The sequence below is a fragment of the Hyperoodon ampullatus genome (assembly GCF_949752795.1).
Source record: "Hyperoodon ampullatus genome assembly, chromosome: 5".
NCBI lineage: Eukaryota > Metazoa > Chordata > Mammalia > Artiodactyla > Ziphiidae > Hyperoodon > Hyperoodon ampullatus.
Window position 1 is genome coordinate 10,168,892 of NC_136918.1, and position 16,437 is coordinate 10,185,328.

At 38.0% G+C, this 16,437-nt stretch overlaps 1 protein-coding gene across 2 annotated transcripts in view; it reads right to left on the reverse strand.

The window, feature by feature from the left end:
• SLC9A9 (solute carrier family 9 member A9) overlaps positions 1 to 16,437 on the reverse strand; it is a gene marked incomplete at both ends in the record, with an annotated part of 530,059 nt that overhangs the window by 164,371 nt on the left and 349,251 nt on the right. The window lies entirely within an intron of this gene.

A 16,437-nucleotide genomic window follows, 5' to 3' on the forward strand; every position in this document is an offset into this window, starting at 1 on the left:
GATTTCCTTTGCGTAAACGGGGTCAAATGTGAGGGCAGCCAATTGTAAACTAAGGTTCTGGCCTCCTGGAGCCTCATGATCAAAGATGCCAGTGAAGACACCATAAAGTCATGATGTAACTTCTTAGTATGGAGAAAATCCAGGCAGATTGAAGCAACGAGGCCAGGGGTCAAGAGCCCTTGGAGCGAATGTGGCTCATGCAGCAAGAAAGAAAACACCTTTCTCAGGCCTCTCTCCCCTCCACCCAACACACACACAGACACACACACACACACACACACACATGCATACACACCTCTGCTTCTACAGACTCCTTCTGTGGGGCTGGTCCTATGACTTTTTATTACTTTCAGATAGCTTAAAAAATGGTCCTCTGATCAAAACAATGAGGTACCACCTCACTCTGGGCAGAATGGCTATCATTAAAATGTCTACAAATAACAAATGCTGGAGAGGGTGTGGAGAAAAGGGAACCCTCCTACACTGTTGGTGGGAACGTAAATTGGTGCAGCCACTACAGAAAACAGTATGAAGTTTCCTCAGAAAACTAAAAATAGTGTTGCCATATGATCCAGCAATCCCACTCCTTGGCATATATCCAGACAAAACTATAATTCAAAAAGATACATGTACCCCTATGTTCATAGCAGCACTATTGACAATAGCCAAGACATGGAATCAACCTAAATGTCCATTGACCCATGAATGGATAAAGAAAATGTGGTACAGTATAGATATATACAGTGGAATAGTACTCAACCATAAAAAAGAATGAAAAATTGCCATTTGTAGCAACATGGATGGCCCTAGAGATTATTATACTAAGCGAAGTAAGTCAGAAAAAGAAAGACAAATACCATATGATATCACTTATATGTGGAATCTAAAATACAACACAAATGAACTTATCTATGAAACAGACTCATAGACATAGAGAACACACTTGTGGTTGCCAAGGCAGGAGGGTGGGGGAGGGATGGATTGGGAGTTGGGATTAGCAGATGCAAACTAGTATATATAGGATAGATAAACAACAAGGTCCTACTGTATAGCACAGGGAACTATATTCAATATCCTATGATAAACTATAATGGAAAAGAATGTAAAAAAGAACATATATATATATGAACCACTTTGCTGTACAGCAGAAATTAACACAACGTTGTAAATCAACTCTACTTGAACAAAATACACTATAAAAAAGAGTGTGTATAGTATGTTATACATATGGGTGGGGCAGACTTTTCATTATTTACTCTTTTGTATCTTTCAAATTTTGTACTTTATATGTGCATTTCCTATTCAAAAAGAAAGATAATTTAAAAAAGAGTCCTCTGGTCACTTGTAATCACAGAAATAGTCTCAGGTAATAACTATGTCCAGTCACATGTAATAGTATCAGAATCTGAGTTTCATTCCAAGTGAGTTCCCTTCACCAGCTTGGGCCTGCTGCAAGGATCCATCTTTCTTTTGATCCTCCTGATGTTTCCCACTCCACTCCTACTTGCTAGCTTGGCTTCTCCAAGGTTAGGGGACAGGAGAAGGAGGAGAAATAAATAGGCAAGAAAGGTTTCATTTGTCTGGCACAACTAAGGTGCCATTTCCCTTTGGCTGTGACAGATGTTGGAAGTTGACTGGTGTGGGCATTTGTGAGGGCTCTTCAGGAAGCCCAGAGGGCTCTCTAACCTGTGGTTTCCTACACGGTTTGTGCGTTTCATCCACCCCTCCTTTGGCCCCTGAACAACCAGCTGCATAGCCCTGGCTTTCTTCTGCTGTGATCTCTGGCCTCTCCAGGTGACATTCTAGGGCCAGGTCTATGACAACTCAACACAACAGGATCAGCCTATTACACCACATGATCAGTCAATAGGAAACATGCTCCTTAGATGCGTTCTCAGTGGAAACACATCAGCTTCCTAAACTGTGGCTCTCACTCTGTTGCAGGCTGTTTCAGCCAGCTCCTGGCCCTTTAGATTTCTCAGGTGGGTCAGGCAGCAGGTCTGACACTGGGTCTCTCAATCCTCTGGGGATATTCATCAAGCTTGTCAATGGTCTCAATGAACCTCGTCTCAGGGGCTTAAGGGGAGGGGCAAACTTCATCTGTGTTACCCCTTTCTTATACATGATGGGACTCACAGATTTACTTTGCCCAGTGGAATGTGAGTAAACATGATACACACTACGTCCAAGTGGAAGCTTTTAGAGACTTTGGAAGTTTCAGCCCTTTCTCCTGTCATGGGAGAGGAGCATGTTCCAGATAAGGCTGCTCCTTAGCCTGGGTTTTAGGATGAGAAAACAGATGGCAGAGCTCCAGCCAACTGGCAGCCAAGAGGAGTCAAGCCCAGCTGAGCTGCAGCTAAGTAGAGCCCGGTAGAGTCAAGCAGACATGTAGGTGACTCATAGCCTTTACATAACTTGAACAACAAACATCAAACATCAACAAACACCTCTGTGGTTGCAGATCCCTGAGATATTTGGGCTACTGTCCCTGCTGCAAAAACTGACTAGCTACGTAGTGGCACAGTAGGTATTAGGAAAATTAGAGGGAGTATGTCCTAGAATCCAAGTGAAGAAGGAGGTTTCAAGTAAGAAGGAGGAGCAATTGAGTTAAATGGTGTTGATCGTCCAATAAAATGAAAAGTGAGGCTTGACCATTGGATTTAGCAACATGCAGGGGAGCATCAAGACTGGTAAGAACAGGGACCTCCCTGGTGGTCCAGTGGTTAGGACTCCGCGTTTCCACTGCAGGGGACCCAGGTTCAATCCCTGGTCAGGGAACTCCTGCAAGCCCCGCAGCCAAAAAACAAAAAAGAAAAAAGACAGGTAAGAAGAGTTTGGTGGAATGATGAGGGCCACTGCAATATCAGAGTACATTCAAGAGAGATTGGGAGGAGAGGATTTGTAGATACTGTGATTTGAAAACTCTTTTGAGGGATTTTGCTTTATATAAAGGACAGCAAAGAATGAGGTTATAGCTGGAGGGGGATGTGTGGGCAGGAAAGGTTTTTTGTTTTTACTTACGATGAGAGTGATTACACTAGGTTTTTAAATTATTCAGGGAAGGGGGCAAATGGGGGCAAGTGATGATATGAGAGAGAAGAGAGATAAATGCTGGAGTGATGTCTTCCAGTAAGTGAGAGAGGATGAGAGTAACACACAAACAGGAGGATGAGCCTTAACTGGAGCAAAATCAGTTTGTCCCTTGTAATACAACAAGGTGGAGTTTAAGGGCATTGATACAGGGAAGTAGGTAGATAAAGGGGGAACTTGTGAAAAGTATCTTCTGATTGCTTCTGTTTCCTTAGTGAATTGAGAAGTTCATCAAAGGAAGGAGAAAGCTGGGGAAGAGGTGATGGGGGCTTGCGGGGTGGAGAGAAGGTACGAATGAGCTTGTCTAGCAGAGTGGGATTGTTAATGGGTTAGGGAACTTTAGGATTATTTCTGCGCATCCCTCAAAGGCCCTGAGTGTCTTCTGAGTGCCAAGCGTGATGCTAAAAGCTAGGAGACAAAGGGAAGAGATCCAGACCATGCCCTCGGGAGTCTCACAGTCTAAGGTAGAGAATGTTACCATCAGCAACATTCTGCCTTTTTCCCATTTCCATTTGATGCATGTCACATACTTGAAACTACCTCTGTATCCCCCCACTAAGCCCCACATATCACAAATACACTTGGCAGAAGACAAAATTACGATGTTGCTATTTATTTTTATAGCATGTATTAGAAGTTATGAGACACACTGAACAATCCAAAGAGAAGTTAACTCTAGGATGTAAACACAGGCCAGATTTTCATTTCACCTTAGTATCCTACTGAGTTAGACAGGATCTGGCTCAGTGACAGAAAAAAACAAAATCACAGCCAGATGTTTGTGTTCAGGATTGGAGGCAGAAATATTAAGTAAAACAAAAAAGCAAAACTATACTATCATCAATAATCATCAGTAGTTTTACAAAATATATTTATTCCTATACTTTTGTGCTTCTTTTGTTGTGTTGCCAGCAAAAAATTTCTCCAAAAATGATTGCCTCAAAGTTTACCTTGAAAAAAGGAAACAGAGCAAGTCAAAATTTGCAAATGCCCTGTGTGACTTCTGTTTAAAATGGTTTCACGTTAGCAGTCCCTAATGGTACCCCTCCTAATTTCCTACTAAAATGCTTTTGAAGGCCCAGAAAAGGCAAACAACTCCAATACCATTGAAACCCTAAAATAATGGGCAGACTAGTGCTAGAATCTCACAGGAGTTTTCAGTAATCATAAGCTGGAAGAGGGACCTTCAAGATGGTGGAGGGGTAAGACATGGAGATCACCTTCCTCCCCACAAATACATCAAAAATACATCTATATGTGTAACAACTCCTACAGAACACCTACTGAACACTGGCAGAAGATCTCAGACTTCCCAAAAGAGGCCTAAGTGCGACCTACATGCAGAGGCGGGGCCAAATCCAAAGCTGAACCCCAGGCGCTATGCGAACAAAGAAGAGAAAGGGAAATTTCTCCCTGAAGCCTTGGAAGCAGTGGATTAAATCCCCTTGATGTACCCTGCATCTGTGGAATACCTGAATAGACAATGAATCATCCCAAAATGGAGGTGGTGGACTTTGGGAGCAAATGTAGACTTGGGTTTTGCTGTCTGTGACTGATTTCCTTCTGAGTTTTATGTTTATCTTAGTTTAGTTTTTAGCGCTTATTATCATTGGTGGATTTGTTTATTGGTTTGTTTGCTCTCTTCTTTTTTTATTCTTTTATTTTAAAAATTAAAAAAAAATTTAATTTATTATTAAAAATTTTTTTTTCTTTCTTTTTTTCTCCCTTTTCTTCTGATCTGTGTGGCTGACAGGGTCTTGGTGCACTGGCCTGGTGTCAGGCCTGAGTCTCTGAGGTGGGAGAGCCAAGTTCAGGACATTGGACCACCAGAGATCTCCCGGCCCCACATAACATCAATCAGAGAGAGTTCTCCCAGAGATCTCCATCTCAATGCTAAGGCCCAGCTCCACCCAGTGGCCAGCAAACTCCAGTGCTGGAAGCCCCATGCCAAACAACTAACAAGACAGGAACACTACCCCATCCATTAGCAGAGAGGATGCCTAAAATCACACTAAGTTCACAGACACCCCAAAGCACACCACAGGATGCAGCCCTGCCCACCAGAAAGAAAAGATCCAGCCCCACCCACGAGAACACAGGCAGCAGTCCCCTCCACAGGAAGCCTACACAACCCACTGAACCAACCTTACCCACTGGGGGCAGACACCAAAACCAATGGGAACTATGAACCTGCAGCCTAAAAAAAGGAGACCCCAAACACAGGAAGTTAAACAAAATGAGAAGACAGAGATACACACAGCAGATGAAGGAGCAAGGTAAAAACCCATCAGACCAAACAAATGAAGAGGAAATAGGCAGTCTACCTGAAAAAGAATTCAGAGTAATGATAGTAGACGTGATCCAAAAGTTTGGAAATAGAATGGAGAAAGAACAAGAAACATTTAACAAGGACCTAGAAGAACTAAAGAGCAAGCAAACAATGACGAACAACACAATAAATGAAATTAAAAATTCTCTAGAAGGAAGCAATAGGAGAATAACTGAGGTACAAGAACAGATAAGTGACCTGGAAGATAAAATAGTGGAAATAACTACCACAGAGCAGAATAAAGAAAAAAGAATGAAAAGGATTGAAGACAGTCTCAGAGACCTCTGGGGCAACATTAAATGCATGAACATTCGAATTATAGGGGTCCCAAAGAAGAAGAGAAAAAGAAAGGGACTGAGAAAATATTTGAAGAGATTATAGTTGAAAACTTCCCTAATATGGGAAAGGAAATAGTCAATCAAGTCCAGGAAGAACAGAGAGTCCCATACAGGATAAATCCAAGGAGAAACACACCAAGACACATATTAATCAAACTATCAAAAATTAAATACAAAGAAAAAATATTAAAAGCAGCAAGGGAAAAGCAACAAATAACATACAAGGGAATCCCCATAAGGTTAACAGCTGATCTTTCAGCAGAAACTCTGCAAGCCAGAAGGGAGTGGGAGGACATACTTAAAGTGATGAAAGGGAAAAACCTACAACCAAGATTACTCTACTCAGCAAGGATATCATGCAGATTCAATGGAGAAATTAAAACTTTTACAGACAAGCAAAAGTTAAGAGAATTCAGCACCACCAAACCAGCTTTACAACAAATACTAAAGGAACTTCTTTAGGCAGGAAACACAAGAGAAGGGAAAGACCTACAAAAGCAAACTCAAAATAATTAAGAAAATGGTAACAGGAACATACATATCTATAACTACCTTAAATGTAAATGGATTTAATGCTCCAACCAAAAGACACAGACTGGCTGAATGGATACAAAAACAAGATCTGTATATATGCTGTCTACAAGAGATCCCCTTCAGACCTAGGGACACATACAGACTGAAAGTGGGGGGATGGATAAAGATATTCCATGCAAATGGAAATCAAAAGAAAGCTGGAGTAACAATTCTTATATCAGACAAAATAGACTTCAAAATAAAGACTATTACAAGATACAAAGCAGGACACTACATAATGATCAAGGAATCAATCCAAGAAGAAGATATAACAATTGTAAATATTTATGCAGCCAACATAGGAGCACCTCAATACATAAGGCACATGTTAACTGCCATAAAAGGGGAAATCGACAGTAACACAATCATAGAAGGAGACTTTAACACCCCATTTTCACCAGTGGAAAGATCATCCAAAATGAAAATAAATAAGGAAATACAAGCTTTAAATGACACATTAAACAAGATGGACTTAATTGATACTTATAGGACATTCCATCCAAAAACAACAGAATACACTTTCTTCTCAAGTGCTCATGGAACATTCTCCAGGATAGATCATATGTTAGGTCACAAATCAAGCCTTGGTAAATTTAAGAAAATTGAAATCATATGAAGTACCTTCTCTGACCACAATGCTCTGAGACTAGACAATTACAGTGAAAAAAAAACTGTAAAAAATATAAACATATGGAGGCTAAACAATACACTACTAAATAACCAAGAGGTCACTGAAAAAATCAAAGAGGAAATAAAAAAAAACATAGAAACACATGACAGTGAAAACATGACCACCAAAAACCTATGGGATACAGCAAAAGCAGTTCTAAGAGGGAAGTTTATAGCAATACAACCCTACCTCAAGAAACAAGAAACATCTCAAATAAACAACCTAACCTAAGCAATTAGAGAAAGAAGAACAAAAATACCTCAAAGTTAGCAGAAGGAAAGAAACCATAAAGATCAGATCAGAAATAAAGGAAAAAGAAATGAAGGAAACAACAGCAAAGAACAATAAAACTAAAATCTGGTTCTTTGAGAAGATAAACAAAATTGATAAAACATTAGCCAGAGTCATCAAGGAAAAAAGGGAGAAGATTCAAATCCACAGAATTAGAAATGTAAAAGGAGAAGTAACAACTGACACTCCAGAAATACAAAGGATCATGAGAGATTACTACAAGCAACTATATGCCAATAAAGTGGACAACCTGGAAGAAATGGACAAATTCTTAGAAAAGCACAACCTTCCAAGCCTGAACCAGAAAGAAATAGAAAATATAAACAGACCAATCACAAGCACTGAAATTGAAACTGTGATTAAAAATCTTCCAACAAACAAAAGCCCAGGACCAGATGGCTTCACAGGTGAATTCTATCAAACATTTAGAGAAGAGCTAACACCTATCCTTCTCAAACTCTTCCAAAATATAGCAGAGGGAGGAACATTCCCAAACTCATTCTACTAGGCCACCATCACCTTGATACCAAAACCAGACAAAGATGTCACAAAAAAAGAAAACAACAGGCCGATAACACTGATGAACATAGATGCAAAAATTCTCAAGAAAATACTAGCAAACAGAATCCAACAGCACATTAAAGGGTTCATACACCATGATCAAGTGGGGTTTATCCCAGGAATGCAAGGATTCTTCAATATATGCAAATCAATCAACGTGATACACCATATTAACAGACTGAAGGATAAAAACCATATGATAATCTCAAAAGATGCAGAAGAAGCTTTCCACAAAATTCAGCACACATTTATGCTAAAAACTCTCCAGAAAGTGGGCATAGAGGGAACCTACCTCAACATAATAAAGGCCATATAAGACAAACCCACAGCCAACATCATTCTCAATGGTGAAAAACTGAAAGCATTTCCTCTAAGATCAGGAAAAAGACAAGGTTGCTGACTCTCATGACTATTATTCAACAAAGTTTTGGAAGTTTTAGCCACAGCAATCAGAGAAGAAAAAGAAATAAAAGGAATCCAAATCAGAAAAGAAGAAGTAAAGCTGTCACTGTTTGCAGACGACATGATACTATACATAGAAAATCCTAAAGATTCCACCAGAAAACTACTAGAGCTAATTAATGAATTTGGTAAAGTAGCAGGATAAAAAATTAATGCATAGAAATCTCTTGCATTCCTATACACTAATGATGAAAAATCTGGAGGAGAAATTAAGGAAACACTCCCATTTACCACTGCAACAAAAAGAATAAAATACCTATGAATAAACCTACCTAAGGAGAAAAAAGATCTGTATGCAGAAAACTATAAGACACTGATGAAAGAAATTAAAGATGATACAAACAGATGGAGAGGTATACCATGTTCTTGGATAGGAAGAATCAACATTGTGAAAAGGACTATACTACCCAAAGCAATCTACAGATTCAATGTAATCCTTATAAAACTACCAATGGCATTTTTCACAGAACTAGGACAAAAAATTTCACAATTTGTATGGAAACACAAAAGACCCCGAATAGCCAAAGCAATCTTGAGGGAGAAAAATGGAGCTGGCGGAATCAGGCTCTCTGACTTCGGACTATACTACAAAGCTACAGTAATCAAGGCTGTATGGTACTGCACAAAAACAGAAATATAGATCAATGGAACAGGATAGAAAGCCCAGAGATAAACCCATGCACATATGGCCACTTTATCTTTGATAAAGTAGGCAAGAATATACAATGGAGAAAAGACAGCCTCTTCAATAACTGGTGCTGGGAAAACTGGACAGCTACATGTTAAAGAATGAAATTAGAACACTCCCTCAGACCATACACAAAAATAAACTCAAAATGGATTAAAAACCTGAATGTAAGGTCAGACACTATCAAACTCTTAGAGGAAAACATAGGCATAACACTCTATGACATACATCACAGCAAGAGCCTTTTTGACCCACCACCTAGAGAAATGGAAATAAAAACAAAATAAACAAATGGAACCTAATGAAACTTCAAAGCTTTTGTACAGCAAAGGAAACCATAAACAAGACAAAAAGACAACTCTCAGAATAGGAGAAAATATTCACAAACGAATCAACAGACAAAGGATTAATCTCCAAAATATACAAGCAGCTCATGTGGCTCAATATCAAAAAAATAATCAACCCAATCCAAAAATGAGCAGAAGACCTAAATAGACTTTTCTCCAAAGAAGATATACAGGTTGCCAACAAACACATGAAAGGATGCTCAACATCACTAATCATCAGAGAAATGCAAATCAAAACTACAATGAGGTATCACCTCACACCAGTCAAAATGGCCATCATCAGAAAATCTACAAACAATAAGTGCTGGAGAGGGTGTGGAGAAAAGGGAACCCTCTTGCACTGCTGGTCGGAACGTGAATTGGTACAGCCACTATGGAGAACAGTATGGAGGTTCCTTAAGAAACTAAAAATAGAACTACCATATGACCCAGCAATCCCACTACTAGGCATATACCCTGAGAAAACCATAATTCAAAAAGAGACATGTACCAAAATGTTCATTGCAGCTCTATTCACAATAGCCCGGAGATGGAAACAACCTAAGTGTCCATCATCAGATGAATGGATAAAGAAGATGTGGCACATATATACAATGGAATATTACTCAGCCATAAAAAGAAATGAAACTGAGCTATTTGTAATGAGGTGGATAGACCTAGAGTCTGTCATACAGAGTGAAGTAAGTCAGAAAGAGAAAGACAAATACCGTATGCTAACACATATATATGGAATTAAAAAAAAATGTCATGAAGAACCTAGGGGTAAAACGGGAATAAAGACACAGACCTACTTGAGAATGAACTTGAGGATATGGGGAGGGGGAAGGGTAAGCTGTGACAAAGAGAAAGAGAGGCATGGACATATATACACTACCAAACATAAGGTAGATAGATAGTGGGAAGCAGCCGCAGGGCACAGGGAGATCAGCTCAGTGCTTTGTGACCGCCTGGAGGGGTGGGATGGGGAGGGTGGGAGGGAGGGAGATGCATGAGGGAAGGGATGTGGGAACAGATGTATATGTATGACTGATTCACTTTGTTATAAAGCAGAAACTAATTTAAAAAAAAATGAAATAAAATAAAAAAATAATTTTTTAGTTTTCTAATTTTATATAATAAGCATGTATTAGTTTATACTCATAAAAATTAAACACCTGCTTAAATGCCTGGTAATGGCTCATGAAAAATAGAATTAAGATTACTGTTTCAAACATTTGTATTTTCTCTCCTTTCTCTGAGAATCCTTTGAAATGCTAAGAGTGCTGTATAAAAATGAGTAGATCCATGGTGACAGTAAAATAAAAAAAAAGAGAGAAGGGTGGGATTATTTTGCTGGCTAGACCAGAATAAACTGCAACCCACAGGGACAAAGGCTGCAGGCAGGCAGCTGCACTCCCTGGCAGAGGGGCAGGTGAGGAAACCCAGGCTGTGGTGGCCCCAGAATGGACTGAACCAAACCCATTCCCAGCATTTTAGCTGGAACTTTCCAAACAAAGATGATCATTTGCTTGGTGGGGACTCATGTGTGGGTGCTGTGCCCAAGGAGAAAGAGCGACAAGCAGGCTCAAGGGAACATGTGGTGACCTTTGAGGTCCACTTTGAATCCTGCAGAAAATAAGAAATAAGCAGCCAGTGCCACTGAGAAGTCAACTGCTGAGATGCTTTTCACCATCATCTCCAAACATGAGTGTTGCTTCATAACTGGCCAGTTATACTCTGCACTACAGATCTAGCACTGGGAAGCATAGAACACTGCCCATTAAAAAAAAGAAAAGAAAAGAACAGCTAAGGCTCTTCCAAACATTCGTTGTACCAAATACAATGAAATCTGCATGAAAGCGTATTTTGCCTCTAATGGGCAATTCCCTGTCTTAAGCAATTTCTTCCAAGTGACTCTGTGTGATAGAATTCAACACTTATTTTAAAAAACTCCAGTTAAAATCCCATATTTTGGCTTGCAATTGATCTCTACGGTAGATGCTAAATGGGAGCTTTATTGTAATTCTTTGGATTTTACACATTTTAAACCATAAGGTTTAAAGTGCATACTAGCAGGTAAAAGATTATAATAGATTAAAAAATAAGACTTTATTTTCTGAAGAGAAGTTAAGGACTTCAGGGAATGAAACGATGTTGATCAAAACACTGAAATCTACTAGCTCACTGCTTACTTATAACCAGAATGAAATGGAGGAAATAGGGAGTCCCCACTGTCTAGTGCTAATGAAAATGACTTTTCTATATTACTTTTTAAGATTCCACATTATGAGAACTAGAGGATAGAAGAGGGGCATGAACATATAAGAAGGATACAACCATTTTAAGTTTCATTTCTGGGATGAGAAAGACATACCAGACAATTTGAAGATTCCCTATCATAAAATGGTGTACTACACACAACACATCAGAAATATGTGAAAGACTGTATAAAATTAGAATGCAAGACCTTGATTACAAAAAAAAATTATAGTGGGAAATTTAATGTACCTCTTTCAGAATCTGACATCTAGTAAAAATATAGATAAGGATATAGGGAATTTGAGTAACATAATCAAGAAACTCAATACATATGTACAGAACTTTCTTCTTAAAAATAGCAAATATATGTCTTTTCATGTCCATGGAATATACACCCAAATCAGTCGTGTACTTGATCACAAAGAAAGCTTATATTTTATTATTAAAAAAAAATTTTTTTTTGATGTGGACCATTTTTTTAAAGTCTTTATTGAATTTGTTACAATATTGCTTCTGTTTTATGTTTTGGTTTTTTGGCTGTGAGGCATACGGGATCCTAGCTCCCTGACCAGGGATCGAACCCACACCCCCTGCAATGGAAGGCAAAGTCTTAGCCACTGGACCACCAGGGAAGTCCAGAAAATCTTACATTTTAAAAGTAGAATTATTACTGATAACATTCTCATAATTTGATAAATTAGAAATAAATTTTTTAAAAGGTGATCAAAACTGTGATCATTTGGTAAACTAAGAATCTGTAAGAAAATTACCTATCAAAGGAAATCAAAACTGAATCATCTCAAATGTAATCATTGAATCAGACAAGGATCATCAATGGACGCTAAAAACAGTGGCTTACAGAGAGATTGGAGACAGGAGATTCACCCAGTGCTCAAGTATTGTCCCATAGGTTAAAAACTAATTCCAAAGGTAAAACTATACTTTTACAATGGGGGTTAGCACTATAACCATATGAACAAACTTAGCATCACCAAGAGTGGGACAACTTGACCTTACGTGCCTGTTGATATGAAATACGCATTATTAATTTTTTTTGAAATACACATTATTAAGCATAGAGCATTACCAATGAATATTCTTTTCTTTTTGGCTTAAACAACAGACATTTATTTTGTCACAGTTCTAGAGGCTAGAAGTCTACGATCAAGGTGCCAGAATGGCTAAGTTCTAGTGAGGGCACTTGTCCTGGTTTGCAGACAGCCACCTTCTCCCTGTGTCCTCATTGCGTTCCATGGAGCGTGTGTGCAGAGAGACAGCGATTGATCTCGATCTCTCTTCTTACAAGTCCATCAGTCCTGTCAGCTAGGACCCTACCCTCATGATATCATTTAATCTTCATTACCTCCTAAAAGCCCTGTCTCCAAGTATACTCACACTGTGGATTAGGGCTTCAATATATGAATTTTGAGAGGACACAGTTCACTACACAGCATGCTAAGTCTCAGTTTGGACTAGCCACATCCACATGGTCAAAAGACATGGGGCTACCAGGTACCCTGTGGAATAGTACAGTCCAACAGTTGTATTTGAAGCATACCCCTAACGAGTGAGAAAGACTTGTGTATTTGCCAATGAATATACTTGTCTAAAAGGTTCAACCTGAATTTCAAGCCTCGACCTAATTTCTAGTTTACAGGAAATATAGCAGAGAGAAGAATATATTAATGGATGCTAGGAGGAAACAAACAAGTCCAGAATGTGGAATAGTGGGCAAAACAACTGACCTGGTTTCTTCTAAAAATCAATGTCATGGGGAAGAAAATGAGAGAAACTGGTTAAAAGAGACTAAAAAAAAAAAAAAATTGACCAAATATAATACATAATCTTGATTTGATCATGAATTAAAAAACACCTATACATATTTTTTTTGCAATAACTGGGGAAATTTGTGTATGTACTGATTAAATTATTAATTGTTTTTAATATTTTTAGACACAGTAATGGTATTTTGGTTACCTAATAGGATGTCCTTGTTTTTCAAAGTTGTATCCTTTAGTATTTAGATAAGAAGTGTATGTCTGTTTTTACATTGAAATGACTCAGTGAAAAAGAAAAGAATAAATAAAAACACATTTAATATATGTGATATATATGTATATATGTGATATATATGTATATATAAAGGCAAGAAAGCAAAATGGGCATATTATTAACAGTGGATAAAACTAGGTAAATGGTATATGGATATCCTTTTTAGTTGAACTATATGAATTTAACAATACTTGACCATTTTTGAGTTTAAAGAAATGACTATTTTACATTTGAATACACCAATTACCATAGGAGACACTAGAAGGGTGATTAAAAACCCACCATTAAAAGAACTCCAGGAACCAGATGGTTTTACAGCTGACTCCTAACTAGCCTTTAAAAATCTGATCATTTCTATGCTATGCTATTTCAGGCCATGAAAAAATAGAAAAGTCTTTAGCTCATGCTATGAATGTAGCACATCCTTAACACTATTTAAACCCAATAAAGACAGCCCCCTCTACCCCCAGAAAGAAAAAGTATAGACTAACCTCAGTTATTGTTATAGATAGCAGAATTGTAGGAAAAAATAGCTATCCTGATATTGTAAGAATAACTCAATACCAGGATATCTATCAATATATTTCATCACATCAATAAAGTAGAGGAAAAAACTATGTGATTATCTCAATATATGCTGAAAATACTGTTAAAATTTATCTGACATTTCTAATAAAAGCTGTGAATAAAAGAAGGTTACTAATGAGTGCTTAGTTCTGCTTAAAGGATTTTAGCATGTATTTTCTTATTTAATGTTCACACATTTAATCTTCAGAGACAGATCCTGTTATCCCCATTTTGCTCTCTAGGCTCTAGAAGAGGGAATGTTGGGTCCTATAATAATTGTATGTTTAACTTTATAAGAAACTGCTAAAATGATTTACAGATTGGCCATACTGTTTTGCATTCCCACCAGCAATGCATTCTCTTTAAGTGTGAGTATGTAGCTTGTATTTTCATTCTCTTAACAGTGTCTTTTGCAAATCGAAAAATATTCATTTTGATGAAGTCCAATTTATCATTTTTTTCTTTTGTACATGATGCTTTTGGTATAACATTTAAGACTCCTTTGCGTAATTTATGGTCATGAAGATTTTTCTCTTATGTTTCCTTTTAGAAGTTTTATAGTTTTATATTTTACATATTGATCTATGATCCACACATGTCCTGCATGTGTGCCATCCAGTGTATAGTCTGGGACCTGAGTGATGCTCTATCTTGTAGCTCATGTCTCACACTTTGGTGTGCTGTTTAGGCTCAGATACATGCTTACATAGCTTGGAAGTGAGCCCAAAAGTTTATACACAATTTTATTGGATCACTTTCTTGTACTCCCTCTACTCCACAATGTCTTCCATGTTTTCTGGCTTCCCAAAGCTCAGGGCTTTCGTTTCCCTACACTGCTACATGTTTCCCATGATTTTTCCATAATATTGGGCCTGTTTCCAAGCTCAAGCAATGATAAGATTAAGAGAGAAAAAAATGCAGTGGGACTTCTTCCCAAGACCTCTGGACCTCAGTTCCTCTGGTTGGGAATTTGGGGTCCACCCAACTGTTGCTGCCATCATTACCACTGCTGCCTCAGGTTTGCCTGGTACTGGAATGAGAATGGAGTAAATGATAACAACAAACAAAAGAGGGGATTTCCCCCACTCTTTTGACCCACAGCAGTCCTCTGTCCTGTTCCTTATGTCCAAAACAGAACATTTCTTTTGCAGTTCTTCCTTTTTGTGCAGTTCTGGCCTTTAAACTGCCTTTGAGTTCAGGTCAAGAGATTCCAGAGAGGAAAAAAAAAAGGGAAATTAATCACTGTTTTAATAGTACTCTGAATTCTGGTTTCCTTCCCCAATGTATCTGCTGGCACTTGCTTTTAGGAGTCCTTAGATGACTGCTACATTCATTCTGGCCAGGGATTTTAGTTGCATTCGTTGGAAGAGCCAGAGGGGAGTAAGTGTGTTACACCATCTTGACCAGAACCGGAACACCTCCATAGTCTTTTGGATCACAAGTTCCATCTATTGCATTTAAAATATTTTTTTTTCAGACTTCACCTATTACCCAAAGTAAAGATACATCTATTACTTAAAGTTAGGCACCTATATTTGATTATACTTTATGGTAGCAAGCTAATAAATTCTCTTCGATAGAAGAAAATGTTCACTGCTTGGTAAACTTAATAAATGGGTGAAGCTTATTAACATCGATGTTCTCAAGAGCATGTTGGAGAAGATAAATAAGAACATGCCTAGTGGAGGATAGCTGGCAGTTATGAACATAAAGTCTATTATCTCTGAAACTGGGAAGATTCAGTACATAGAAAGAAAGCGTATTAAAGAACCCAGATGGCATTGGAGGCAAATTTAGGAGCTGCTAATCCCTGCTTGTTAAAAACCTAGGATATATTTAGGTTAACAATAGGTTACTAGAGTTATACAATATCTTTAATAAAATATGTCAAACTAGATTGATTTAAGCAATAAATATTTGGAGTTGTGAAAGAGCCTATGGAAAATAGAACATAATTTTAAATGGGGGTTAGAGGTAGGGGATATTAAGTACAAGTTTACATTCAAATGAGTAAACTGGTTTTCCATGTTTCTTGACAAAGGGTATTTCTCGGACCTGCCAATTAATAAAAATTGAGACAAAATGTATAAATTGGTACACAGTCAATGCAAAATAATGAATTGATACACATTGATGAAGCGGTGCAAATTAAATATCTGAAGAGATCCTAAGCAAAGATTATCATGTCCAGAAGGAAATAAAGCATGCTCTAGAAAGAATCTTTCTGAGCT